Genomic DNA, 27,500 nt, shown 5'->3' on the forward strand with positions numbered 1-27,500 from the left:
GAGCTTCTATCTTTGGGCACCAAAGAGTTGGACTCATCGAAGTGGTTCAGGATATCTTACTTGAGAAAGGCGTCAGAAAAGAGGATCAACGTGAACAATTGTCACCCCATGAGATCCCGCCTAAAGAATTGTCACCCCAGTACGACCGAATATCAACATTGGAATAAAGATTAGGTTAGGTTGAATGAGGGTCATGCTTATTGCCATCAACTTATACAACCCAAGAATCGTAAACCCAGGCTGGCCCACATGAAGAATTGTCACCTTGTCGAAGTCTGATGTGACGATTCTTCCTGTGATCCAAAAATGATCAGTATTTTTTGAGTGTAGGTTATTTTCCAAACACAAGAGAATGCTTACTTGACTTTGGTCCGTAGGGGCACTATTAACGTCCCTAAAATATTGACAGCATGATACTTATGCACCCAATACCCTATAACCCTATACGAAGATGCAATGCGCATACTTTATTGAAAACTAAGAAGAAGAAAACGGAGAAGAGAGGAAAGAAATAAATAGCATACAAGGAGTTTTTAAATGAAACATGCAACCTTCCCTTTTCTCACTTCCTACCCTCCCCCCCCTCTCTCTCTCTTTCAAAATGCATTTGCGTCCACATGCTTTCAGTCACGTACTGGTATCGATCGAATCAACACACCACGGTACTAACCCCCGTCCCCCGGCACGCTCATTGTGTAAAAAGGCATCAAGGGATTTCGTGGGGGACTTCGTTTGCATTTCGTCGCCGGCACTTCATCAGCGATTCTATCCTCCGGGAACAACAACAACAACAACAACAACGCATCACCTCTGTCGGTCGGCCTTTCCCTTTCTTCCCCTCCCACGCTCGCAAGCACACGAAGCTATGTGGTCGACAGGCGTGTTCCCGCCCGTGACTGCATGTGACAGGGTTCGAGGCTCTCCCATTGGGGTCGTCTGTGCAAGAAATTGAATCCCTCAGGGCAAATGCTGGGTACCTGCCATGCGATGGTCCTCTAAGAGGGGTGTCGGAGAGGATCAGCTCCTTGACGTTCGTCCTCAGAGTTGATATCCTCACTTCCTTTTGGGAATCGGTCCACAGACTGGGACTATGACTTTCTCTCTCTCTTTCTCTCACCTTTGACTCTCTTCTCTCTTCCTCACATAAAGAGAATTGACAACCGGTGGCAGCTCCAAACCTCTCACTATTAACCGGAAACACAAAAACAAAATCACATTAATACAGCACAAACAACATTCCATCATTTCCCCAAAGGAGCTTTTTAAGGGACGGACCGTTGACCGTTGCCGACTACTAAGGAGCCGTACATCTTGAGGCAACAATACTCTTTACAGAATCATTCTGCATCATCACGAGAAGCGAGAGAAAAAATGAAATGATATAGTGGAAAATATAAAGTTAACTGCATGGTAGACATACTATTCACAGGCACAAAAACAAACACAAACACACACACACACACACACACACACACACACACAATTGTTGGTGTGGTGATCCCGTGCTCGACTAGTAATTCAGTGATCTGAGTTCGAGTCCTCACCCTGTGCTGAAAATCATCACAACACGGCAAGCCAGCACCCCAGCTCTGTTGGGCAAGGGGTTGTGTGTACGTGTGTGTAGGCGTGTGTATGTGTGCAAAGTGAATTACCCACATATCCATATATTATCTCTGAGCTCTCATCCGGAAGATTAATAGCTGTTGATCACGAGTCGCACGTGATTCAAGACCGTGATGAATCACACATACAGAGTAAACATGTGATTGATACATTATATGGAGACGCCAACCTACAATACAATATCATATATATATATATATATATATATATATATATATATATATATATATATATATATATATATATATATATATATATATATATCATATATATATATATATACATGCAAATATTTATACGTGCGTGCAACATCTAACGAGGCACGAAAATCACTACAGAATAGTTCAACGGTGTTCGACGAATCGCTTGAGCGGCGGCGTGGGCCCAGGTACCCTATGGAGACTTCGAACGCATACGTCTTTCTAAAAATAAACACTTTGCGTAAACACATTACATTAAAAACACGTGAAGCACGCTGGGTTTTTGCCATACGCACACACACACACGCGCGCGCACACACACACACACACAATTTGAAACAAGTTATGATCATTGGAAGGCAAGAGAAAGGACCTTAGGAGCGTTGCTCCTTTCCTGCACTCTGCAATTAGATAAATACAAATGAATTACAATCGCACCAATCTGAAACTAGGTACGATGATTTTGGGGATCAACAGACAGCCTCTGAATGTTGCTTCTTACCTATATAATAAAATCAGTTAAATAAACTTAGGTGAACACACACGCGCGAACCATACCCCCGGAACTCATGCATACATGCCGTTGGTATGCAAGCGTATACACTAGAGCAAACGGTAAGAGGTTGGTGAATGCGTATTAAATATACGCAGTGACAGATTCACGAATTCAAAAGAGACCCACACGTGTCTGCCAAGATACTAATAATAGCGTAACTCTCTGGGCGTACGTACGCAAGATGGTGGAGAAAGTAGCCGGCGTTACGCACACCACGAAACAGAGACTCATAAGTCCTTACTTTAGGGCAACGCATACGTCGAAGATGGCACATATACGCCCCGGAATGCAAACACGTTGGCTTTGGCAAGCATCGATTACGCACACGCCCGTCAAGCATACGCGTGGGGGAGAGGGAAGGGGGGGAGAGAGGGGGGGGGAGAGAAAGCACGCGGGACGCATGCGCGACTCGCTCCCCGCCCCCTGGATGCTTCCACCGCCGCCGCCGCCGCCGGCGCCATAACCCCCAATAGCCCACTCCAACCCCCAAACCGGAGACCATCGCTGTGTCATCTCACCCAAGCAACCCCCTCACCACTAACCTCCTTTCTCCGTCCTCCCTCCTCCTCCTTCTCCTCCTCCACCGCCACCACCAGCAACGCCTCCTCTTCCCCCTCCGTCTCCTCCGCTTCCAGCCCGGCATACGCCACCTACTCCTCCCCTCCGACCCGGCCCTTTCTCGCATCGTCTTTCTCTCTTTCCTCGACCCTTTCCCCGTCTCCATTCTTCATATCCTCTCCTCCTCCTGTTTCCCTCCTCTCTCTCTCTCTCTCTCTCTCTCTTCCTGCTTCTTTCATTTTCGTTTCTTCATTTCCATTCCATCAACCGGCTCGTTTCGATCCACATCTCTCTCTCCTCCCTACCTCTTCCTCTCTCTTCCTCCCTTTGCTTTCCTTTCGACTTACTGAGGCTTCCTCCTTTCCCTTCTTTTACTTCCACCATTTTCTTCGTATTTGATCTCTTCTTCCTCTTTTATTTTTCCTTTCCTTCCCCCTTCTTCTCTCTTTCTTCTTATCGACTTCTTTCCCCTTCTTTATTTTCGTCTTCTGCTTTTTCTCTTTTCTTTCTTCATCTCTGTCTTTTTCTTTTCTCTTTTCTTTCTTCCTCTGTCTTTTTCTTTCTCTTTTCTTTCTCACTCTGTCTTTTTCTTTTATCTTTTCTTTCTTCTTGTCTTTTTTTGTGCCTTTTCTTACGTTTTTTCATCACCCATTCCTCGAGTTAATTCTCTTCCTCCCCCCGGCCCGTCCTTTCTTCCCCCTCCCCCCTACGTCCCCTAAAGCATCTCTATGATGGTGTTGACGACGACTGACAAGATATCGAACTCGATTAGGACGGGAAAGGGTTAGATAGATGAGCGAGGAAGAAGAGGAGGAGGAAGAAGAGGAAGAGGAGAGGAGGAAAATGGAGGAGGAGGAGGAGGAAAATGAGAAAGAGGAAAATGAGTTGGAAAATGAGGGGCAAGAGAAGGTGAAACAGGGAGATGGGAAAGGAGAAGGAGGAAGAGGAGGAAGAGGAAGAGGAGGAAGGGGAGGAAGAGGAGAAGGAAGTAGGCAAATAATGATTAACGGATGAAAACAGTGCTAGGAGATTTCACTTCACCCCCTGACCCTTGTACCCCTTCCCCCTCCCCCCTATCCATAACCCCCTATCCCCTATCCCTTCTACTTTTAACCTGCTAACCCCATATCCTGCCCCCACTGCCTTCAATGTCTCTTATTCGCCCATTCCTTTCAATATCTCCACAATCATGCAACTGCAAAACGAAGACACACACGCATACACATACACACACAGGCTAGGCGCGTGCGCATACACTGGCGGAGCCACGTGGGGCTGGGTGGGGTCTTCCCTCCCCCTCCCCCCAACCCCCGTAACCGTCCCCCCTCCCCCCTCCCCCCACTTCCAAGGCTCGCACGGAGCGCAAGGGTGGGGTTTTACTTTTGGCCGGCGAGGAGGAGGAGGACGAGGAGGAAGAGGGGAGGGCATGGAGGACGAAGAAGAGGAGGAAGAGGAGGACGAGGACGAGGAGGAAGAAGTGGACGAGGAGGAGGAGGAAGAACAGGAGAAGGAGGAGGACGAGGAGGAGGAAGAAGAGGAGGAGGAGGAGGACGAGGAAGAGGGAGAGGAGGAAGAGGAGGAAGAAGAAGAGGAGGAGGAGGAGGAGGAATAGGAGGAAGGCGAGGAGGGCGGAGAAGAGGAGGAGGTTGTGCCAAGAAGGGTTACATTAGGGACTGGATTAGGCTCTGTATCAGTTTGGTGACGGTGGGCTATCCGCACCCACCCACCACCCGCAAAGAAATACTCTCTCAGGGTAGGCCGGTGGGTAGGCTAGGGTAGGCTGGCTACCTGGTTGTTGGCAGGTTGGCTGGAAGAATGGTTGACAGATTGGTAGGCTGTGGTAGGCTGGTTAGTACGCAGGCAGGTAAACAAGCATGTGGACAAGCAAACAAGGCAGGCAGGCAGACAAACAGGGAAGCAGATGCAGGCAGGCAGGCAGGCATGCGTGTAGGCTAGCAGATAGGTAAAGAGGCAGACAGGCAGACCTGGATGGGTCCGAACCATCGGAAGATGCCTCCGGAAGCAGAGGGGCGTAAGTACGGTAGAGACGAAAGGGGATCGACAGAGACAAACAGACCAGCAAACAAGCAAGCAATGCAAGCAGAGGTGGCAGTTGGGCAAGCAACTCATGTACCCAACTCTCTCATGTTGTTGCTGTGCGTCTATGCTTGCAACGTGGGCCTCCTTCTCCTCCTCCTCCTCTTCCTCCCACACCTCCACTCCGTCCTCTCTTCGTTCCTGCTTTCCCTCCCTCTCCCCGCCTATCAAGAGAGTATTATTCGCCTTCTTCTCCTCTCGGTTCCCGGTGCTCCCCCTCCTCCCTCCACCCCCGACCTCGCCACCAAACCCTCTTGTGCACAATCATCCACCTCTGTTCTTGTTCTTGCATCCACCCACCGAAATTCCCGTCAACCTGGAGAAGGAACCAAACCCTCATACACCACCACTACCTTCTCTCCTTTACCGTCCTACTCCTTCCTCTTTTCTCTTTACGTCGCACACGAGGCCACGCTCTCTCTCTCTCTCTCTCCCTCTCTCCTTTAATGCCTTCGCGGCCTCAGTGCCATGCTGCCCTCTGTCGACTGTCCGGTGCCACGTGCCAGGCAGTTTCATTCGCGGTCGAACTCTACCCTGATGGGGTACTTCTATCGATTAGGTCCTCGGCTGCAGATCTGGAACTGTTCTGGCCGCGACACAACACCCGTATCCTTCACTCTCACTACTATGTCTTCAACATCACGGAACACTTTTTAGAACTTTTGTTCCTGCTGCTGCTGCCAAACGGTTCCAGTCAGTCTAGGGCCAGGCCCTGGGGAGGATGAGGATCTCTGGTCTTCCCTCACCTTCGTACATGAGGCGACTTTCACATGAACAAAATCACCTGGCCTTGACAAAAAAATAAAAAATAAATAAATAAATAAATATATATATCATGTCACTTTATATCGTTGACACTCCTTACAGATGACAAATCATTTCATTCAGCTGATGGGGTGTAGGGGGGGTGCAGGTTCAGGACATAAATAGGTTCCTCGACTTCCATCATTCCCTAGGTAGTTCGTCCTTGGTCGAATAAAAACCCCTGGAGCCGGTCAAAATACTATGAAGAAACTTTTCGTGTAGAACCGGGGGGGGGGGGAGGTATCCTAATCGACTCGTTCTTCAGTCTCGTTTGCAAACCAAATGGTTACGCCCTTTCCTTTCTCCCCTTCCTTTCCCTTCCCCTCATAACTCGTACAATCTTCCCTGTCCCTTCTGCTAACTTGATACTTCCATTCCTGCTCACCCCTCTTTTCCATCTTCCTTTCCGTTCTCTTCGTCAATATTCCTACTTGCATTTTTATTCCAATTTTGGCTCTTGTGCTTTTTTTCTTCTTCTTCTTCTTCGTCCTCTTTTCCCTTCTCTTCCAATTATACTTCTTCTCCTCCTTCTCTTTCTACACGCTTCCTTTCCAATTCTGCTTCTTCCCCTTCTCCTTTTTTGTTTCATCACTCTTTCTGTTTTCTTTTCTACACTTTTCTCCTTCCTATTCTTCTCCTCCTCCTCCTTTTTCTTATTTTCCTTTCTACGTCCACGTATCTTTTCTGCACTTGCTCTCTTCGTCCTCTCCTCCTCCTCCTCCTCTTCCTTCCCTTTTCTCCTTTCTACTTATTGACGGCCCTTCACTCTCGCACTCTACCACGCGTCCCCCCTTCCTCTAGCCATCTCCCCTTTAACCACTGCCTTCTCCCCATCCACCCCGGCTCTCTGCCCCCCTCCCACCCCCACTCCACCTCGCCTCCCCCGCCTATCTCTTTCAATACATTTCCTGTTCTCCTTTATTTCGATCTAAGTCATCAAGCTGTTTCCATAGCAACCGTCACTATAGTTCCAGCTCCTGCGAAGGTCACTATAAGCGTTGCCATGGTAACGTCAATGGTAGTAACCACCAAGATGGACCTTATCATGGACGTGTACCTCTCTCTGCAGCAGGAGCCTGCACCCGAGGCTTCGGCGCCGGCGCCAGAAGGAACATTATAACACATGGCGCCGTGGCGCGTTGGTACCCGACCTCGACTCGGTACTACGAAGACCCGGGTTCGATTACCAACGACTTTCACTCACACACGGGGCAAAGGTGGCGACTCAGACCACAGCTTAGCGTCTCCTGGCGTCCACTCTCACTATGATCAGCATTTATATGGTTTATTTTTTGCTTTCAACCGAATAAAATCATCTGGCGATTACCAGGACAAATATATACGACCTAATAATAGAACAATTTGAAGCAACGTCCGCAGAAAACACACACACACACACACACATACACACGCGTACCCATGCAAAGCGCGTATCGTGCATGAGGTTCTTAATTATCCACAAAGTCACGTGACCATCATTACGGGAACAGCCCACTCGTACCGACGAAACCCTTGGCATACTTGACTCTGGCTAAACCCAGACGGCTTTATTTATCCAAGGGTAGGCTGAAACTGCTTCTCCTTAGCAGTACAAAACCTTCAGTTGAAAAGAGAAAGAGAAAGACAAGAGAGAGAGAGAGAGCACTCGAACACGGTGACACGTCACAGCGTCATCGTTGCAACGCCAGTCACGATCATTGCCGACCACGTCAACTATAACGACCTTGACATAAAACGATGAATATCGCAAAACGTGTACATTATAGTCGTCCCCATAAAGAAGGAAGACGGTGAAGAAGAGATACGTGAAGAGCAAGGAAAAAGAGGGAATATATATATATATATATATATATATACATATATATATATATATATATATATATACATATATATATCACGTGAAAACCATTGTTGGAGTAAAAAAGGCTAGAGACAGGGAATCTATATATTTCGATTGCAAACTGCAATCCTCTTTAGTGGTTTTCACGTGTTTGACAAATGTGGGATTACATTTTTCACCTCTAATATATATACATACATATATATATATATACGCAATAATAACACTAGAATTGTGTGTTCCCCAGATGGAAGGTACTCATGAAAAGAAACGACCGAAGCAGAGCACTTTCGTGTATTACATCTTCAGTGCACTGAAGATGTAATATACGAAAGTGCTTTGCTCCGGTCGTTTTTCATTAGTGGTTACCTTTCATATATATATATATATATACATTATATATATATATATATATATATACACACACACACACACATATATAATTTCGGGGGGGGGCACAACCCCTGCCTTCCTTCTTCCAATAACCATCATAACAAAAATGGGTTTTGATAATATCATCTTGTTTTCGTATGTGTTATGTGATAACATAGTGTTTGCTGACATATACACTATGTTATTACAAAACTCTTGTTTTTTTTCCATAACCGTTTCTATGTGTTACCTAATACGATTGCAAATATGCACATGGACTGCAGGGCAAAGCAGAATGGTGAAATGAAATATCTCTATGAAGCAACTTGGAAAAAAAACAAAACAAAAAAACGAATGAACCTTTCAGTCCCATCACCATCTCCCGTCCGTACCAACCCCCCCCCCCCAAAAAAAAAAAAAAAAAAAATATATATATATATATATATATATATATATATATATTACAAAGGAATACAAAGGCAAAGCATGACGACAGGAGACCTTATGATCAATATCTAGGTCGGATGCAAAAAAAAAAAAAAAAAAAAAAAATCATATTAATAATAAATTAAAACTATAACAATGTAAATAACAATTAAAATACATAAATAAATGCATTGGTATAGCTGAATAACAAACAAACAGGTAAATAGTAAATGATAATAAATTGACATATAACTAATAATAAATGAAAATCAGACAGACAAATTATAACAAAACAAAAACAAATAATATAACATAAATTATAATCATTACAGCATCTTACTTAGGTATTTATCTAAATGATTCTTAAAGCTTCGAACTGAACTACATTGCACTACCTGTGCAGGAAGTTTATTCCATTCATTAACTACACGGTTGGCAAAGTTGTTTCTACCTACTTCCAAATTGAATCTATTTCCGGACAGTTTGAGACCATTGTTTCTTGTCTGATTCTCATTCAATGTGAAAATTTGGTCACTTTTGATGTTGTCAATTCCCTTTAAAATCTTAAAGACCTGTATCAAGTCACCTCTGAGTCTACGCTTTTTTAGGGAAAACAGATTCATGTGCTTAAGTCGATTTTCGTATGATTTATTTTTGATATTTGGAATCAGTTTTGTATAACGTGCTAGCGCTGGCTGTACCACGTTTCAATTTCTGCATGTTGGCCTCCTCGAGTTTCTCGATGTTGATGGCTTAGAATGAAAGTGAACAGTGGTTTATATATATATATAAAGAACCATCTAAGCCCACACCGCACTGTTACCTAAATACCTATTCACCTCAAATCCGAATGCTACTATTACTATTACGAAATAAGCTCTGTCAGTCAGTGTGTCACACACAGGCAGAGCGTGTTTTCCCCATGCACCCAGGGGGCGACCTTAGAGTCACGTGATGTACTAACAAGAAAGCTTTTAGTGACAAAGTCCTTGTGACAGTCAAGCGTTGTCTGGCATCTCTGCAAAAAGGTCCTAAGAATTGCCAAGTGTCATTTTCTGTCTAAATATCACCCCCAAAATATTATATATATCTCGGATATTAGCCCTGGTGGCTGCGTGGTTGAGTACTGACTTGTGTACTAACTTGACACAGGTTCGATTCCTGGGTTGGCTCCGAGACGTACAGAAAATGAAGAGAATCTGAGGAAAATTAAGAATCACAATGTGACAGCATCAACGGGTGCCTGTTTGATGTTCCCATAAAGGATTTAAACTTTCCTAAGACTTTCTGTAAATTAGGCGACACTTCCTCCCTACCTCCAGCCATTATGATACATCAAAAAAAGGAAGAGAGAAAATGAATAAATTAATAAACAAATAAAAATAAAAATAACGGGCCAGAAACTTTACTGAAAATGAAAGTTCCTGGAACTTTTTGTAATATATTCATATATATATATATATTTTTTTTTTTTTTTTGGGGGGGGGGGTTCGGATCAGTTTTATTCCCATATCAAGTCTCGGGTCTTATAATCTGTCCAAATTAACTTGAGAATCGACAGAAAAAATATTCATTTTACCCGCACAAGTAACGTACTAAAAGACTACATACAATTCTGTGAATATATTCAGAAATAATGACTATGTAAAAACACAGGAAAACCTCCAACTAGAAAAAATATAATAACAATAATAATAATAATAATAATAATAATAATAATAATAAATAAATTTTTAATCATCACCTGATTGAACTTACCAGTTCCATTTGCAGGAAAAAAAATTATAAACTAAAACAAACGAAACATTTCGTATACGATGACACAAAAAATAAAAGTTTGTGTGCGCGCACGCGTGTGCAGACATATTCACACATACAGGGTGATTAAAAGTGGTTGGCCAATCTAAAGAAATTACCTTAAATTTATGGAAGAATTGCAACAAAGACAAGCGGACGCCATTATATTAAATCTATTTTTCACATCACATTCAGCAATTCCCTTTCAGTGTATGACTGTTTGTGCCAATGCTGCAACGTGGCGAATGCACAGATATTCTAGTAAATGTGTAGAGAGAACTAGAAAGGCATTCAGAATGTTTGCCAAGCCACAAAGGAGGTAGAAACAGAAAAATCAAATTTTACTGAAAAATTCAAGATACAGGTTGTTCTGGCAAATGTACACAAACCCACATTATCATTATTGTTGTTATCATTATCATTATTTGGCCATAGAAGCTCGCTGGCCGGGCGGTTTAGGGCGCTGTTGCTCGCGGCGAAGGTTGAGGTGACTGCAGTTTGAACTCTGGCGCCAGCGAGTTGGACCAAGGGTATGGTTAATTAAATTACATGCAACAAAGTCCTCTGTAAGGGGCACCTTTCTAGTCTCCTGACTGGGTGCATTCGCAACGTTAAACCGAATCAATCATCATCATTATTATTATCATTATTATATATTCATATTATAAGACTGAATTCTTTCATAATAATTTAAATTAGTGAAACCTTCACCAGGAGGCTGGTAACTATGGCCCTAAATGCTTGGACTGTTCAGGCTGGTAACAACCACTACTGGGAATTAGAAAGGAATGCGGGATTCGAACCCACAACTATGCTTTCGATTACGTCAACAGCAAACATGGTGAAATCAACGAGATATCTCAGAATCACACCGTGTGTGTGTGTATGTGTGTGTATGTGTGTTTGTGTGTGTGAGTGTGTGTGTGTGTACGAGTGTGTTTGCAAGCCAAGTCCAGCTAATTGGAAGGTAATGACGAGAATTAACATAAGGCACCACAACACGTGTCTCCAACACGCGATAAAGACTTGGCACTTTGATGGTGTACAACACCATAAGTTTCTCTTTGTGTTAAACTACATACGTATGCAAGCTCATACAAATCCACGGTCAGACGCCCATTCACACGTATACAGTACATACCTAAACCCACACACACACACACACACACACTTGCGCACAGACACACACACGTGTTCATAATGGATCAGATCCAAGCATCGACTCGGGAAGAGCATCATAAAACTCATAAAACTAGTTGGTCTAGTGTAAAACAGAGCGATGGACCAATCCTCCTTGGGTCTAATTGCCAATCGAATTCCCGCCCACGCTCAACTTACCAAGTGAAGGCGAAGCTCACGTTTATCCAGATATAGCACCTGCACCCAGTCGCGTAGTTGTTGTCGGGACTGGACAAAGCCCTACAATATTTACCTGAAATCATAAAATATCAATATTAGAAAATATACCTATTGTCACCATTAGTATATTTAGAGATTAAGACACTCATTCCTCTTTGTTAGAAAGGATTTATATTCTTTGGGAAAATAGTGATGGCAGTTTTATATATGACAAACTCAAATAAGGTAAAATCATTATAAAAGCCATTTTATTTCTCATATTTACTTATACCTTTATTCATTTCACTCATTATTTATTTGGGTAAAAATCTATTAATCTATTTACTTATTCATTCTCACCCATTCGTTAGGATGAAAATACAATGGTAATATTCTATTCATACATTTACTTCTCTATTTTAATCCATCCTTTAGGACGGAAAAAAAGGTAGCGACAGTGAAATTACACTACTTTGCAGCTTTTACTCTGGTCAATACAAAAACTTATTCACCGAGCAATACCACAGGGGAAAAAAAAAAAATAATAAAAAAAAAATATATATATATATATATATATATATATACAGTATATACATATATATATATATATATATATATATATATATATATACAGTATATACTGTATATATATATATATACAGTATATATATATATATATACAGTATATACATATATATATATATATTAAGGTTAACCTAGATAACCTGTGTCCCAACGCAAACTACACCATAACGCTCCCCAGTTATCACCTCCATTACTTAAAAAAAAAAAAAAAAAAAAAAAAAAAATCAAGTGACAACAGACGTCAGGCGATATATTACATCAACCTTCATATTGTGTTCTGCGGTTTCAGCATTCCATCTACCAGCCTCTAGGCGATTTTATTCTGCTGAAGGTAACTTCTTGCGCCTATTTCCATTGTCCTTTCGCGGTGCTGAGTTTTCAACTGAGGGACTGGGGGGGGGGGGCTTATCTGCAGTGAGAGGAATCATTGACCAATCGATAACCTTTCCCCCCCTTTTTTTGGGGGGGGAGAGAGGGGGATAACTCGTCTATCAACGGTCTGAGTTTACTCCTCGCTCAGGGCTGAAAACCATCACAAGCTGATACCCCGGTCCGGTGTGTGTGTGTGTGTGTGTGTGTGTCGTGTGTGTGTCTGTGTGTGTAGCTCTGTGTGCTGTATGTGTGTGCGTGCGTGGGTGTGTAAGGTCACACAATTACCCACAGATTGGTCCAACTACAGTCTCTGAGCCCTCATCTAGGAGGGTAACAGTTGTTGATCACAAGTCCAGCACGTGATCTTAGACGCCCATCGTTGTTGGGTCCGTCCCAAGGAGGAGTCTGGGGCTGGACTAAATTGTTTTTGGGAGTAATGAAATATACAAAACTGTATCTGCGCTTTTTGTGCTTTCTTCGTTTTGTATATTGAATTTCATCTGTAAATCAAGAAACTGAGCATACTATATCGAAGCTGATGGAGAACATTGGACGTGTGTGTGTGTGTGGCTGTGTGTGTGTGTGTGTGTGTGTGTGTGTGTGTGTGTGTGTGTGTGTGTGTGTGTGTGTGTGTGTGTGTGTGTGTGTGTGTGTGTATGTGTGTGTGCGCGCGCGCGCGCGCGAACGCATTAGGTCACACCGTTATCAATAAATCGGGCCATATACGAGTTCTGAACTCTCGTCCGGTAGGGAAATAGCTATCGGTCACGCGCCCAGCACGTGGTGAATCCCTCACAAGGCCGAGATCCCATTGACCTCTTTGTAGACCGACGTGACGTCACTGATATGACGTCATTGTTGGCATCGCGAGAAGCGACGTCAATTTGTGTTTGCGGGAGGTCCGATTTCCTACATCTTGTCCTTACTAATCACTAGACGATTTCATCTAGGTGAAGGTGGCTTCATCTAGGTGAAGATTTCTCTATCTAGGTGAAGGTGGCTCCATCTAGGTCACTGTTTCCCAACCCTGGGGTCGCGACCCAAGCCTGGTCGCGAAGTGTTTTTCCTCCTGGGGGGGTCGCCAAGACATATCTTCTATATTAAATTAATATCAAGCTTCCAAATTCATATTGCTATAATAAAATTCAATGATGTTAACTTTGTCTTTAATAAACTTACATTACCTTTCTTACATATATACTTATTATACTTGTCCCCTACTTTTTACAGTCAACAACTAGTTACTCTCTCTCTCTCCCCTTCCCCCCACCCTCTCTCTCTTCAAGGACCTAGGCCTACCCTCTTTACCATCACATAACGATTTCAATCAGTTGTTTGGAAAAGCTTACCAACACGGCTAAAGCTAACGTTACACTATAAGCCAACGTTGTTAACTTTAACCTTTGGCCAACGTTACACAACAGCTAACGATTATACGATTACTAACGTTACACTTTAACTAACAGTGCTAACGTTACACTTTAGCTAACGTTAACACGATGTCTTAAGTTACACATCATCTAACGCTGCTAACGTTACACTTTAGATAACGTTACAGGGCTACAAACGTTACGCTGTAACTAACGTTACACTGAAGTCTACATAGCCTTGTCCCTCCTTTCCTTCTTGGATTTACCGTATTTCACAGACACCAAATCCTGTCATAAAAAAAAAAACACAAACGAGGTCGGAACCCAACCTAACCACCCATCCCCTCCTCCTCCTGGAGAAAAAAAAAAAAAAAAAAAAAAAAAAATCGTCCCTCAATTAAAATATCACAATGACAGATTCCGATACCGCCAGGCGATTTTATTCGGTTGGAGGAAACTTTCCCATGTTAGGTCAACACCCTTGACCATCCCGTATATCATATTACACACGACAGCGGCGTGAGATTGTCCACAAGAACAGAAGCGTTCTTAAACTACAATACATAACAACTAGCTTTGAAAACCAATATCCGTCGCTAGGCAGGTATCACAAGGTCGCCCAGTACCCTTACAAGAAGAGGAAGTAGGAGAGAGAGAGAGAGAGAGAGAGAGAGAGAGAGAGAGAGAGAGAGAGAGAGAGAGAGAGAGAGAGAGAGAGAGAGAGAGAGAGAGAGAGAGAGAGAGAGAGAGAGAGAGAGAGAGAGAGAGAGAGAGAGGCTGTGAAGTAATTGTTCGCAATCGCAAAACGATGCAATCCCCTCCCCCCCCAGGAAAGGAACATCGAAGATGCAACACACACACACACACACACACACACACACACACACACACACACACACACACACACACACACCTCCCACCACCGTCCCTGCCTGCCGGTGTGGGGGTAGAAGTCTCTCGAAGGTTCCATCAGACGACCTTGGAACTTCCGCCGAAGGTCCTGGCTGACGTCCCCCGAGGCTGAGGACTCACCAGAACTTCGGGACGGAAAAGGATCCTGGCAAACTTCGGAGACCGGGAGGAGGAGGAGGAGGAGGAGGAGGAGGAGAGGAGGAGGAGGAGGAGGAGGAGGAGGAGGAGGAGGAGGAGGAGGAGGAGGAGGAGGAGGAGGAGGGGAGGAGGAGGAGGAGGAGGAGGAGGAGGAGGAGGAGGAGGAGGAGGAGGAGGAGGAGGAGGAGGAGGAGGAGGAGGAGGAGGAGGGTCGAAAATCGATTACTGCCGAACGCAAATGAAGGAGAGTGTGCTCATACGTCTTGACATTGGATTCATCGAAGTATATTAAACCTGTTTTGGCCTTAACGACGATCAAGTTCCCTTCAGTCATCTTGATTAATAGAAGCATAATTAGTTAATCTGGACCAAGACAGGATCTTCTGTCTGTGTATGTACCTCATGCGGACAATAACAACAGACAGTGGCGTTCCGTGAGATGCTTGAGGTTGAGCGCTAGTATCCTTTACTCCTTCAGAAACGAGTTTAACTAACTTCAGTTAACCCTCTCCATTAATGAGTTTAACTAACCTCAGTTATCTCCTTCCGTCTCCAACGCAGACTGACTGGATTCAGCTAGCGTTAAGCAATTTTATTAAACTTCCTCATTAACGAGTTTAACTATAGTCAGATAATTTCTTCGGCGTAAAATAAATTTGTCATCTTTTTAAATGTATTTTTGGGAGTTGAAGAGTATAATGTCCACTACAGACTTGTAAAAGTATATTATCAGGTATGATATATAATGTGTAATAATATATATAGTAAAATAATATTACATTATAACATGTAGGGACCAATAGTGGCTTCCTGTATTAGTGCAATAGGATTATTGGAAAAAGTACGTTCGTGTCACCATATTCTGACGTATATAACGCCTTGAGAAAATAATAATAACAATAATAATAACAATGATAAGATAAAAAATAAAATTAAACAAAAATCAAACAAATAATGCGGACACAGAAAAAAAAGACAAACAAATACAATAAAAAACGAAACAAATAAACAAAGTAACAAAACTAGGAAAAAAGATAAAATAAAAAATTAAAATCAAACAGAAAATTAAATAATGCGTCGACAGAAAAAAAAAGAAAACAAGACACATACAAAAAAACGAAACAAATAAACAAAATATATATATTAAAAAAATAGGAAAAAAATCACCCCATATTACCTGCATGCTGAAGGTGTCCTACAACCTCCACCTGCTTACTCACTTCGTCTCACCTCTCCGCACCTGTCAGCCTCCAGTCCCTCATGTGCTGAGTCATACTCCAACCACAACACTTGCAAGGTCTTGGGGTAGGCGTGCAGTCGGCCTTCAGCACGTACTCGTGCCCGCCACGTGGGTAGGCAGTGACCACAGGACTTCCACGACAAATATTAGTCACTAAAAAGTTAGATCACCCTCAATCCCCCCTTTTTTTATATATAGAAAACCAAGGAATCAAGTTATGCTACTTACGACCTGTCTACTAAAATGCAAAGCGTTCACGTGGCGAATGAATGAATTTAATTAGACTACTTAAGTGCAGTTCTTAAGTGGGGCGCACTTTGAGAAGAATCTTTAGGATCATCGATGCCTTGCGTCTTTAAATTGGGTAACAAGTGTCACTGCACACACTGACCGCACACACACACACGGTCGCCACAACCGGCCCCCCCAATCACATCAGCCGGCCAGCCGCCCGGGAGGCAGGCAGGCAGGCAGGCAGCCGGCAGCCGTGAGGTGGGAACAGAAAAATAACATGCGGTTGACGCCTTGCCAATGTCACTGTGTCTGTAGCCGCCATTGCTGCCGCCACCACTGCCTCCGCCACCACCACCACCACCTTACTACCGGCTCTCTGTACTGCCGGCCGGTATTGCTTTCGTCCCTCGCCATACCAGTTCCTGCCTGAAAGCATGGGGCGTTGCAGTAAAGACCCACATTGCACCGAGTACAGGAAACTTGACAGTTAAGCACCAACAACGATACAGCATGCCTTAACTAATCACCACTCCTTGCATCAGCTCCATCATCATCATCCATGCACAAACCCAACGACATCATCCTCCCTCATCCACATCATCCGGCAAGCAAGCGGATTCCTTCGGGGGAAAGGGCTTGGTCCTGGGTGTAAGGGTGGAGGAGGAAGGGGAGGTTGTGGGGTACACAGTGGGGAGTGGGGGGGTGGGGGACTGGTGGGGGGAATATGCATACTGAAAAATTCTCTTCAATTCATCGGCCGTGTTTGCTGCAAACCATATTCGTGTAATAAAAGAGTTGCCCACAGTTCTGGTGTAATGCAAGAGGTACTGTATATTCAGGTGTAATACAAAACTGGTTGTATATCCTGGCGCCATATAGATATTGCTGTATGTTCCGGTGTGACTCAAAATTGCTATAACTTCAGGTGAATTATAATACACACACACACACACTATATGTGTGTGTGTATGTGTGTATGTACAAATTCCATGGATATTTGGTGCGAGCGGTAAAGGCAAGGATAATGGGGCGGGGACTGGAAGTGGTTAAATAAAATGGGGAAAAATGAGAGATAAGCCAGTTGTTGTTTGCTGACAACATTGCGCTTGCGGCACGATCAGAGAAGGGATTAAGGAAGTTAGTGACAGAGTTTGGGAAGGTGTGCGAAAGAAGGAAGTTGAATATAAACATGGGTAAAAGTAAAGTGATGAGATGTACAAGAGGAGAAAGTGGCAGTAAACTGGAAATGAGTATTAAGGGATAGAGATTGGAGGGAGTGGATAGCTTTAGATACTTGGGTGCGAATGTGGCAGGAACGGGAGGAGTGGGGGTGGAGGTAGAATGTAGGTTGAGAGATGTGCCTTGGGGGAGTAGACATTTGAGGATAGATGCTAACAGGAGATGGTATGGAGTGATTGTCCCACAGCATTGTATGGGGCAGAAACATGGAACATACGAGAGGAAGACAGGAGTTTGAGTGTGTTTGAGATGAAATGCCTGAGAAGTATGGTAGGGGTTACTAGGCTGGATAGAGTGAGAAACGAGGTGAGGAGGAAAGCGGGGTGGAATGGGAGTTGAGAGATAGGGTTGATGAAAGAGTATTGGGATGGTTTGGACACATGGAAAGAATAAGTGAAGAAAGATTAGTAAAAGATGTATGGAAGGCAGAGTTGGAAGGAGTGACCATGAGGGAGCGACCAAGGATGAGATGGACGGATGGGATATAAGGGGCATTGGGAAAGAGGGGAATGTCTGTTGAGGAAGGAAGGGAGATGACAGAAGATAGGGGTGAGTGGAGAATGGTTGTTTACGGATGATGCTGAGATGCACGGAGAGGAGTGGATGGGGGATGGGGGAGGGAGTATGTCTGAATGATATTGTTGATGCAGCCTGAAGGGATTTCTCCCCGTTTTCTCTTTTTCTGCATGAGGAGACGGAGAGGCGGAGTGGAGTGGAGTATGTGGGGATGGAATGGGTGGGAGCGGATTTTATGTTTTTTTTTTCTACCTCTCTTGTAAGGGGGGAAAAGCCGTTGGTGTATATATATATATATATATATATATATATATATATATATATATACACATATATAAGTAACGAATGTATAGACAAAGAGATGTATATCTGAACTCGCATACCAAAACGGGGCGAACACCTCTTTAGCTTGCACCTCACGTGTATACAGGTTGCGGTTCACAGACTGCGGACAACACCTGCTATACCGCAAACCTGCTGAATCACGTCAAGAAAGCTTAGTCAAGATCAAGTACAGTTCTTGGCTTCTTCAGGAGGTGGCTGTAGTCTACGAGTTTTGTTTCAAGTTAAATATATATATATATGTATATATATGTATATATATATATATATATATATATATATATATATATATATATATGCATGCTAATAAGAACCGGGTACGTGTGTTGACTTATGCAAAGTAGACCACTTGGAAAAAGAAACTAACGAAGCAGAGCGCTTTCGTATATTACATCTTCAGTGCAAAAAGTACTTTTTGCACTGAAGATGTAACATATGAAAGCGCTCTGCTTAGTTTATTTTTCCAAGTGGTCTACTTTGCATATATATATATATATATATATATATATATATATATATATATATATATATATATATATATATATATATGCAAAGTAGACCAGTTATAAAAAAAGTTAACGAAACAAGAGCGGTTTCCTATATTACATCCAGTGCAAAAGTACTTTTTACACTGGATGCAATATACGAAAGCGCTCTGCTTCGTTAGTTTCTTTTTCTAAGTGGTCTACTTTGCATAAGTGAACACACGTACCCGTGTTCTTATTAGCATATAAATATATATATATATATATATATATATATATATATACATATGTATATATACACACACACGCATATTCACAAAGTCGTAAACACCATGTAAGACTATATCACACTGTTGTACAGCGTATCACACAAATCCGGCTCCCGACCCTGCTAGGTTGTACAGCTACCCCCCCCCCTCCACTCCCGTCACTGTTCTCTATCACTGTAATCTGCAATACCTCACGGTCTCACGGTAACGTGTGATGTCGGGAGAGCAGTTCTGTACCCCTGCACGTAGGGCAAAGGTTGCAGTTGTGTGTGAAGCTTCGCTTCTCTCTGTGTAGGTTTGTCCTTACTCGGATGTGTGACATAATGAAATGTATTACGTCAGTGTTGTACGTGCATATGCGTCATGCATAGGGCATACTGTAGATCGAGAGAGGAGATTGAAAGTGGGAAGGAGAATGGAATAACAGTGAGAAAGGGAAGGGGAGAAGGAACGAAAAGATATGAGAGAGAGAGAGAGAGAGAGAGAGAGAGAGAGAGAGAGAGAGAGAGAGAGAGAGAGAGAGAGAGAGAGAGAGAGCAACGTTGAGCATAAGAGTAGCAGTCATGGAGAGATGGCGGGCGGGGAAGAGAAGAAGGAAAGGGTAGAGAGTAGAGGAGAGATGAAAAGAGAGAGGGGACACATATGGGGGAAAAGAGAGAAAATGGTGTCGAGCGAAACTAGAGAGGGGAGGAGGAAACAGGAGGAGAGAAAGGGAAAGGGGAGAGGTGAGGTTTCTGCGAGGAGGAGTGTGCGGACGAGCCTACCCGTCACGCTAGCAACCTCGAGCGACTGCCGAAGTACGCGAGAAGAGCTCTGACCCATCCACCACGTTTTGCCACTTTCGCCGTTTATTCTAACCGTCGCCAGGCGATTTTATTCAGCCGAGGGAACTCGCAGGATTCCTAAATGCTAATCCCTTTATTTACGACAAATAATGTTTGTTAGTCAACATTTTAATATATTTCAGAGAAGAGATAAGCAGGGAGAGAAGATTATGCGATTTTTTTTTTCTTGAATAATCCATCTGGTGAACCAGCGCGAGAACACACACACACACACACAAACGCACACTTTCAGCATACCCTACTTTTATTCCAAAACCTTCAACGGTCATCCTAATTCATACATTCCTATCAGAGTGCGTATGTTGATGCAATATTACAGCTTAATGACACGAAGCTACCTCAACAACAGACTTCATTAGTTCGGTCTTAATATGTGTGTGTGTGTGTGTGTGTGTGTGTGTGTGTGTGTGTGTGTGTGTGTGTGTGTGTGCGCGCGCGCGCGTGATTCACCATGGTCTACAATCACGTGTTGGACATGTGATCGACAGCTATTTCCATCCCGGAAGTGAGCTCAGAGCTCGTATATGACTGATCTATGGGTAATGCTACTCGTATGACCTTACACACACACACACACACACACACACACACACACACACACACAACTCCCCACCCTTGGAGTAACAACCCGCAGCGCAGCGATACTGAAATTATTTCAGCCATGGGCGGGATTCGAACCTGGACTTCCGTTGTGGCAGCCGGGAACTCTACCAACTGCGCCACGAGGTGTGTGTGTGTGTGTGTGTGTGTGTGTGTGTGTGTGTGTGTGTGAGTATGTGTGTGTGACTTCCCTCCAACTCCACATATAGCGTCTGCCATATATCTTTTCCCCCGCAAGCATCGCATTAATCCGTTTCAGTACAAAAATGTCATCCACACATCCTCTTCCTCTTTTAACACGCCCTTCCTCCTCCTCCTCCTCCCACCTCTCCTTTCCCACCGGACCTCCTGTCTGCACTTTTATCTGTTCCATTAATACCTTTCCATGCAAATCATCGGTTCAATTGAACTTGTTTATATCCCTAGTCTTTAGACTCCGGTCGTTCTTCTGCATGATTTAATGAACACACACACACACACACACACACACACAGGTGCTGTTGGACGAAACATTAATGTGTGCAAAAACCATACAAGAATTTAATAAACTAGATGCTGAGAGATACAAAGACGGGTCACTACGAGCATAGCTCCCCTTCCCGTATAATACAACTAGGTAAATACACACACGCACACACACACACACACACACACACACACACACACACACACACACTGTGAGAGAAACAAAAATGTACGTCTGTGCGTACCTACGGAAATTCATTGTATAGTATTATCTCTTACTTTTGTTGGGTCATAATCTGCCAATTTCCGATTTTCGTTCCCCTTGCGTAGTCTCCGTGTGATGTTCTCCATGAAATGCAGAGTACTTTTACATAACAGACTTGTTTGCTAGACTCTCTGTGACAACAACCATTCTCTTTTATCTTGGCTTGGCACTGGCATGGTTCTAGTCAACAGCATTACATAAATCTGTACAAAGATGAAGGGAACGACAGAGAAGTGGAAGATTCTTCGATGAACAGGAAGAAGAGAGATAATGTCTAGGGATAGAGGATTGTAATCTGAAGTACAATATAGGTTAAACTGAACAGATGAGAAAAGTGTTGTACTAGTGGGTGTTTACACTATGGATCGAGACAGGACAGGCGTTGTGAAGGAACATTTTTTGTTGACAATTCAGCAAGGGAAGTGCACATAGTGGCGGCCATGAATGAGACTTTATGAAATAAAAAAGTGGGGGGAAAGACAATGAAGTAGAATCAATAGTTACGGGATTTAGATGCGGAAGGTACACATAGAAGTTGTGTATCATTAACGGAAGATATTTTCTTTGAAAATGGGATGACACGAGTAATACACAAAGACAAGAGACGATAGATTCAAGAAATCTTCAGTTTATTCTTTGATGGATAAGTGAAAAGAAGAATGTTATTATTTTTTTCAGAAAATGGGGCAGCCCCTTGACTGAGAGAGAGAGAGAGAGAGAGAGAGAGAGAGAGAGAGAGAGAGAGACAGAGAGAGAGAGAGAGAGAGAGAGAGAGAGAGAGAGAGAGAGAGAGAGAGAGATAGAGAGAGACGGAGAGAGAGAGATGGACAAAAAAGGGGACAATGAGATACAGAGATAGGATAACATGACAAAGTGGCTATGGAAAAAAATTAGTTAAGTGGAAATATTAAATGCTGATCGAGAATTTAAGATGTTAAAAAATATTGCGAAAACTGAAAGAAGTATCATACAAAAATATATAAATGAAATAAAATGAAAATGGGTGCTGTAGAGTATTTATTATTTGAGTAGATACGAGGAATGCGAAAGACTACGGAGGAAATATCATGAAGATGGAATTGATGTATGTGAAAAAAAATAAAGACTAAGAACAAAGGTGTCTACGGTACTCAAGTAAATTAATAAAAACAAATCTGGTGTGATACAAATATGGTAAGAAAGCGAACAGAGATGAAAACGACATGGTGGTGTCAATCAACTGTAGGAAGTGAAGAGAACATGACATGAGCTCTTGAAAATAACACCCGAACAAAACGATCAAGAGGTGACCAATGCAATGAACATCCTCAGGAAGAACAGACGTTAACAGTGGCGAACATAATCAAGAACTGACGAACGCAGTGGACACAGTGAAGGTGGAAAAGCGCTAGAAATAGCTAAGGTCACAGGAGAGAGACTGGCGAAAGGAGACGGGAATACAGGACAATGGTTCAAAGTATTATTGGAAGATGCGAGATGTGTGAGAGAGAGAGAGAGTGTGTTTGTGTGTGTGTGAGAGAGAGAGAGAACGGGGATACGTATTCCAGAATACATTGTCAGCAAGCAGCATAGAATCTAATTTTTCTCCCATCGCCCCTACCTTTATTTTACTATTATGTATGTTTGCACGCATGTATATGAACAGCATTACATAAATACACACACACATGCATTCATCTCCCGTTTCCTTCTCATTGGCGAAACGGTGATGCCACCATATACACATCTTTCTGTTCACTCTCTTTCTCTTTCTTTTTCTCTCTCTCTCTCTCCACCCTGCAACCGAAGCAACACCCGCCTGGGTCACAGAGAATGGACCTCTCTCATCAGCTGACGGTCGACCTCCAACTTGCTGACCTGAACAGTTCCTCCCCTAACCGAACCGACCGTTCCCAACAATGCCTTCCCGCGTCCTCGCCCAGCTAGAGTCCACGGGAGGAAGTAGACGGAGGATCGCCGAGATACCTCAACAAATATGCGGCCACGAACCTGAATGTCATTGTTTAGAGGCCTGAAATGCCTGGGCACCCATTACAATCCAAGGCAGTGGTTCTCAACCTATGATTCAATGAGCCTTTGTGGGCCAGTGGTTCACAAATAGGACCATGAATCGAAAACTAGCGATAGTTTGTGGATGCACTCGGGTTATCAACCTATTCGCTTCAGGATCCGTATTTATGTACTTCTGTTTCTTAAACTTCTTGAACAACACTAACCCGGAATAAAATCGTCTTGCATTCACTAACCACTACTAGTTTTAGGTTTGTGAACAATCTTGATGGCATTTATGGGCAACTATGGGTCCATAGGTCCTAGTATACTCCTAGTTTTCGATATCAGAACTCCTAACCATTGAGTTTTCGATATCCGCACTCCCAAGCCTCTATGGCAACGTTTCTTGACCTTATACGACCCCAAGGGGACCCCTGTAGTCAGGTCTAGGTAGTTTAGCACTCCCTAAGTGGTAAATATATGATTACTAGAAGGATAAAGGAAAGTCAAGTTAAGTGTCGCCATGTATTCAGCATTTCCCAGCAACCCAAAAAATTAATTTCAGTTGCTCTTTGGGTATCTTGGACTTCACGATCCTCTTAGTGAGCCTCAACCACATACGGCCTCCACCCTCGTTTCCTCCTTGAGAGTACTGTATCCCAAACATAACCTGAGTGTTGAGGTTCCCCCACTTCACAATTTCAGTGTCCTGTCACTTGGTGTTCAATGAATGAAAGAGGTTATTGGTGTAAGTTTCAGGTGCGTTCCCACAATACTATAATGGTTTGATAGATGAAAATGACGTATGGTTATCAAGACAAATCTCACAAAATTATGAATAAGGGAACTCCAGTTTAAAAGGTCTAAACTCATGGACAGTACTTTGTGGGAATGTTTATTAAAATAAACAAAATTCTCTCTCTCTCTCTCTTTTAGCATCAGTGATGTCACATTGTGAACATTCCTACACCAAGCACTACCCAATACTCTCAATAGATTACAATGGACAAACACGCTGAGCAACTTTTGATCGATAAACAGGCCACACGCAATAACTGAGGAACAACGGACCTCCTTTTCTGAATCATTAATTTTACGCCTCAGTGGAAGTCTTCTTATGAAGAGTGGTCTAATAAAACCTTATATTTTTTCATATAGTTCATGGCAGCTTTTACCAACACTCAATCATACACCCACACAATTACGTCTTTATTTGCATATGCACGCTCACGTGCACATCGGCACGTCTACGTAAACAACGGTTTTCAAGAAGAGTAACGGCTGAAAAACCACCCGGAACGGAACTTAAGTATGCAAAGGCTCCTCATTTGGGTCCGCCTTACCTTTCGCTCTATTGCCGCTCCCTCCACTTTCCCCTGGCCTTTTAAGACCTCATTCCATCGTCTCCTGCTTACTTGCCCTTCTGAAAAGGGTGAATGAGCAGTGGGTGGACGGGACAGAAGTTTGCTGGAAGGGTGTGGCGAACGTCAGCGCAGACTTGCATCTCATGAAGAGGGCTAGGAGAGGCCTTGTTCAGTAGTGGACTCGGAGAGACCCGTTCTTCAGAACAGAGGTCATATCTCTGTTCTTCAAAATCTGTTCCTATTTTTGCATGAACAGGAACTAACTGAACTTTATGTTCTTAGTTTTCGAGTCTTGAATGAACACTCCCTACTTGCTGTCACTCGATTCGATACGATACGCTTCCCGCATCAATTTCAATTCTCAACTCGTGTGGAGAGAGGGGGAGGGTAGGGGGAGGGGGTACGTTTCTCACACGTGTCTCAGTGAACTCTTCCACCGCAAGTGGAACCACCACTAAACACTCCTCCTACAACCGTATCACTAGTCATTTCACTAGATTACTTCAACACTGGGAATTACTTTCCATGTGTCATCTACACTGTGAAGGATATGGCATATTCACTCCACTAATGAATACATCAGACACTCTCACTGCATAAGCACCTGCTACAAAAACGAAGAACACGTGTCACCCACCTAAAAGCCGTAGGGGCTATAACGCAAGTCCAGTTCAACTGCTACAGCAGCGTGCAAGCAAAGCCAATTTCCAATGCTACAGCAGCACACGACCATAGTCCACTTTCACTGCTACAGCAGCATAGAACGAAACTCCATCTCCCGCCACACAACAGCCATGACAAAGTTTCTGTGTCAGTGTGGCATATGCAAGATAACGGTGTGTATATCGGCCAGACACATGCTTAACTCGGCGAAGTGTGCACAGAAATTGCGACGCGAGCCGCGTTCAAACTTCTTAAGCAGAGGCAGAAGGCAACTGAGGATGTGGTGAAGAGAGGAGGTGCAAGGCTCAATGCATTCTACCGTGGGGGGGAGGGGGAGGGAGAAGGGAAACACACGTACACACAACACACACACACACAAACAACACACACCGAGCCAGTGGGAATGGTACAAACGCGGGAGGCTCGCAACAGCGCGGCATAAAATGGCGTCCCCCGTCCGTCAACTGATCACGTCTGCTTATTAAACACTTTATGCCTGACGCCTCGACCGTTAACACACATCAAATGAAAACAAATCACTGCTACCGCAATTAAATGAGACCCGTGCCGCTACTGACGTTCCAATAACAACAATAATAATCAAAGCTGCAGCAGCAGCAGCAACAGCAGCATCTTTGAAGCAGCAGGGGCCTGCTTCGCTGACGCCAAACACGAAGTTCTATGGGGTCGATGATATTTCTGGCCGAGACGCGAGCGGTGGCGTGCGGCAGGTAGCCTGGGGAACGGTAAGGGCCGACTGCGGCCATGGAAACTCATCGAGTGGCAAGAGCCTCGCTACAGAGACATCACCTCGCCGTGCTTCGAGCTGCGTAACACTGAAGGCGCGTTGTGGCCTTGCCTCCATGCGTAGGTTCGTCAGTGTTACGTGTAAGACTAACTAAGCATTACAACTCATTTATTTTTTTTATCACTCAGTTATCTATTTATTTTTTGCTTATTAAATTTCTGTGTGTGTGAGTGTGTGTGTGTGTGTGTTTCATATTTTTTGCTTATTCATTTATGTGTGTGTGTGTGTGTGTGTGTGTGTGTGTTTGTGTGTGTGTTTGTGTGTGTGTGCGCGCGTGCGTTTCCCTCCCTAATGGTAACGCACGCGACCAACAATCACTGCATGTCAATCACAGGTTCGAATCCTGGTCACGGCTAGGGTAGATTTTTTTCATAAGAAATAATTACATCATTTTAATTAACATGACTCTTTAATCTATGTCTAGGAATGTTGACATAGTCACTGTAAACATTCCTAATATCAATCAGAAGTTAATTAAATTACAGTGACTTTATTACAGGAATTGTAATTCAAAACATATTTAAGATTATCTTTATTCTTCTTTGGGTATTTTGATACAACGTTACGTATACATACATACATACATATATATATATATATATATATATATATATATATATATATATATATATAAATTGCAATTGCATTGGTGTGGGCCCAATAAATTAAAGAAAATACCGATAATTGCAACTACTTAATTTCTATGAGTATTTTATTTCCTGACATGATTGTCTTAATATTTCGTGTGAATTAAACACTGTGGGAAGCTCTTTTGAGTGAGGAAAATCTATGAAGAGGTTTACAAAAACACTGCACATATATGTAAATACGTATATATATATATATAGTTTGTGTGTGTGTGTGTGTGAGACAGAGAGAGAGAGAGAGAGAGAGAGAGAGCACACTTAAATGAGATCAAAGGAAATGTACAAAAAATTAAAATAAGCTTATTTTCTTTATCTTTTTTTTTATCTACATCACATGTTTCACACTGCCGCTTCATCGTCTTTGGTTCATTTACCATTTTCTGTCTCCATTCATGTTGTCTTCTCAACAAGTTTCCAAAAATCCACTTTAGCAACGAAATTCACGAAATATTATGATTTAGTTCCGGGTTCGAATCCCGCACTTCTCTCCCGATTCCCAGGAGTGACTGTTGATTACTTTTCCTAACAGTTCCTAAAG

At 43.2% G+C, this 27,500-nt stretch overlaps 1 protein-coding gene across 11 annotated transcripts in view; it reads right to left on the reverse strand.

Moving 5' to 3' along the window:
- Nucleotides 1–27,500, reverse strand: part of LOC143019304 (uncharacterized) — a 376,276-nt gene that overhangs the window by 239,909 nt on the left and 108,867 nt on the right. The window contains exon 1 of one of the 11 annotated variants that reach the window (XM_076174945.1): nucleotides 24,824–26,027. The exons of the other annotated variants lie outside the window; for them this stretch is intronic. The gene's annotated coding sequence lies outside the window, so the exon portion shown is untranslated. Of the gene's footprint in view, nucleotides 1–24,823; nucleotides 26,028–27,500 lie in introns of those variants that run through there. 11 annotated transcript variants of the gene reach the window in all.

The sequence above is a fragment of the Oratosquilla oratoria genome, chromosome 37 (assembly GCF_046742065.1).
Source record: "Oratosquilla oratoria isolate Oo_2021 chromosome 37, ASM4674206v1, whole genome shotgun sequence".
NCBI lineage: Eukaryota > Metazoa > Arthropoda > Malacostraca > Stomatopoda > Squillidae > Oratosquilla > Oratosquilla oratoria.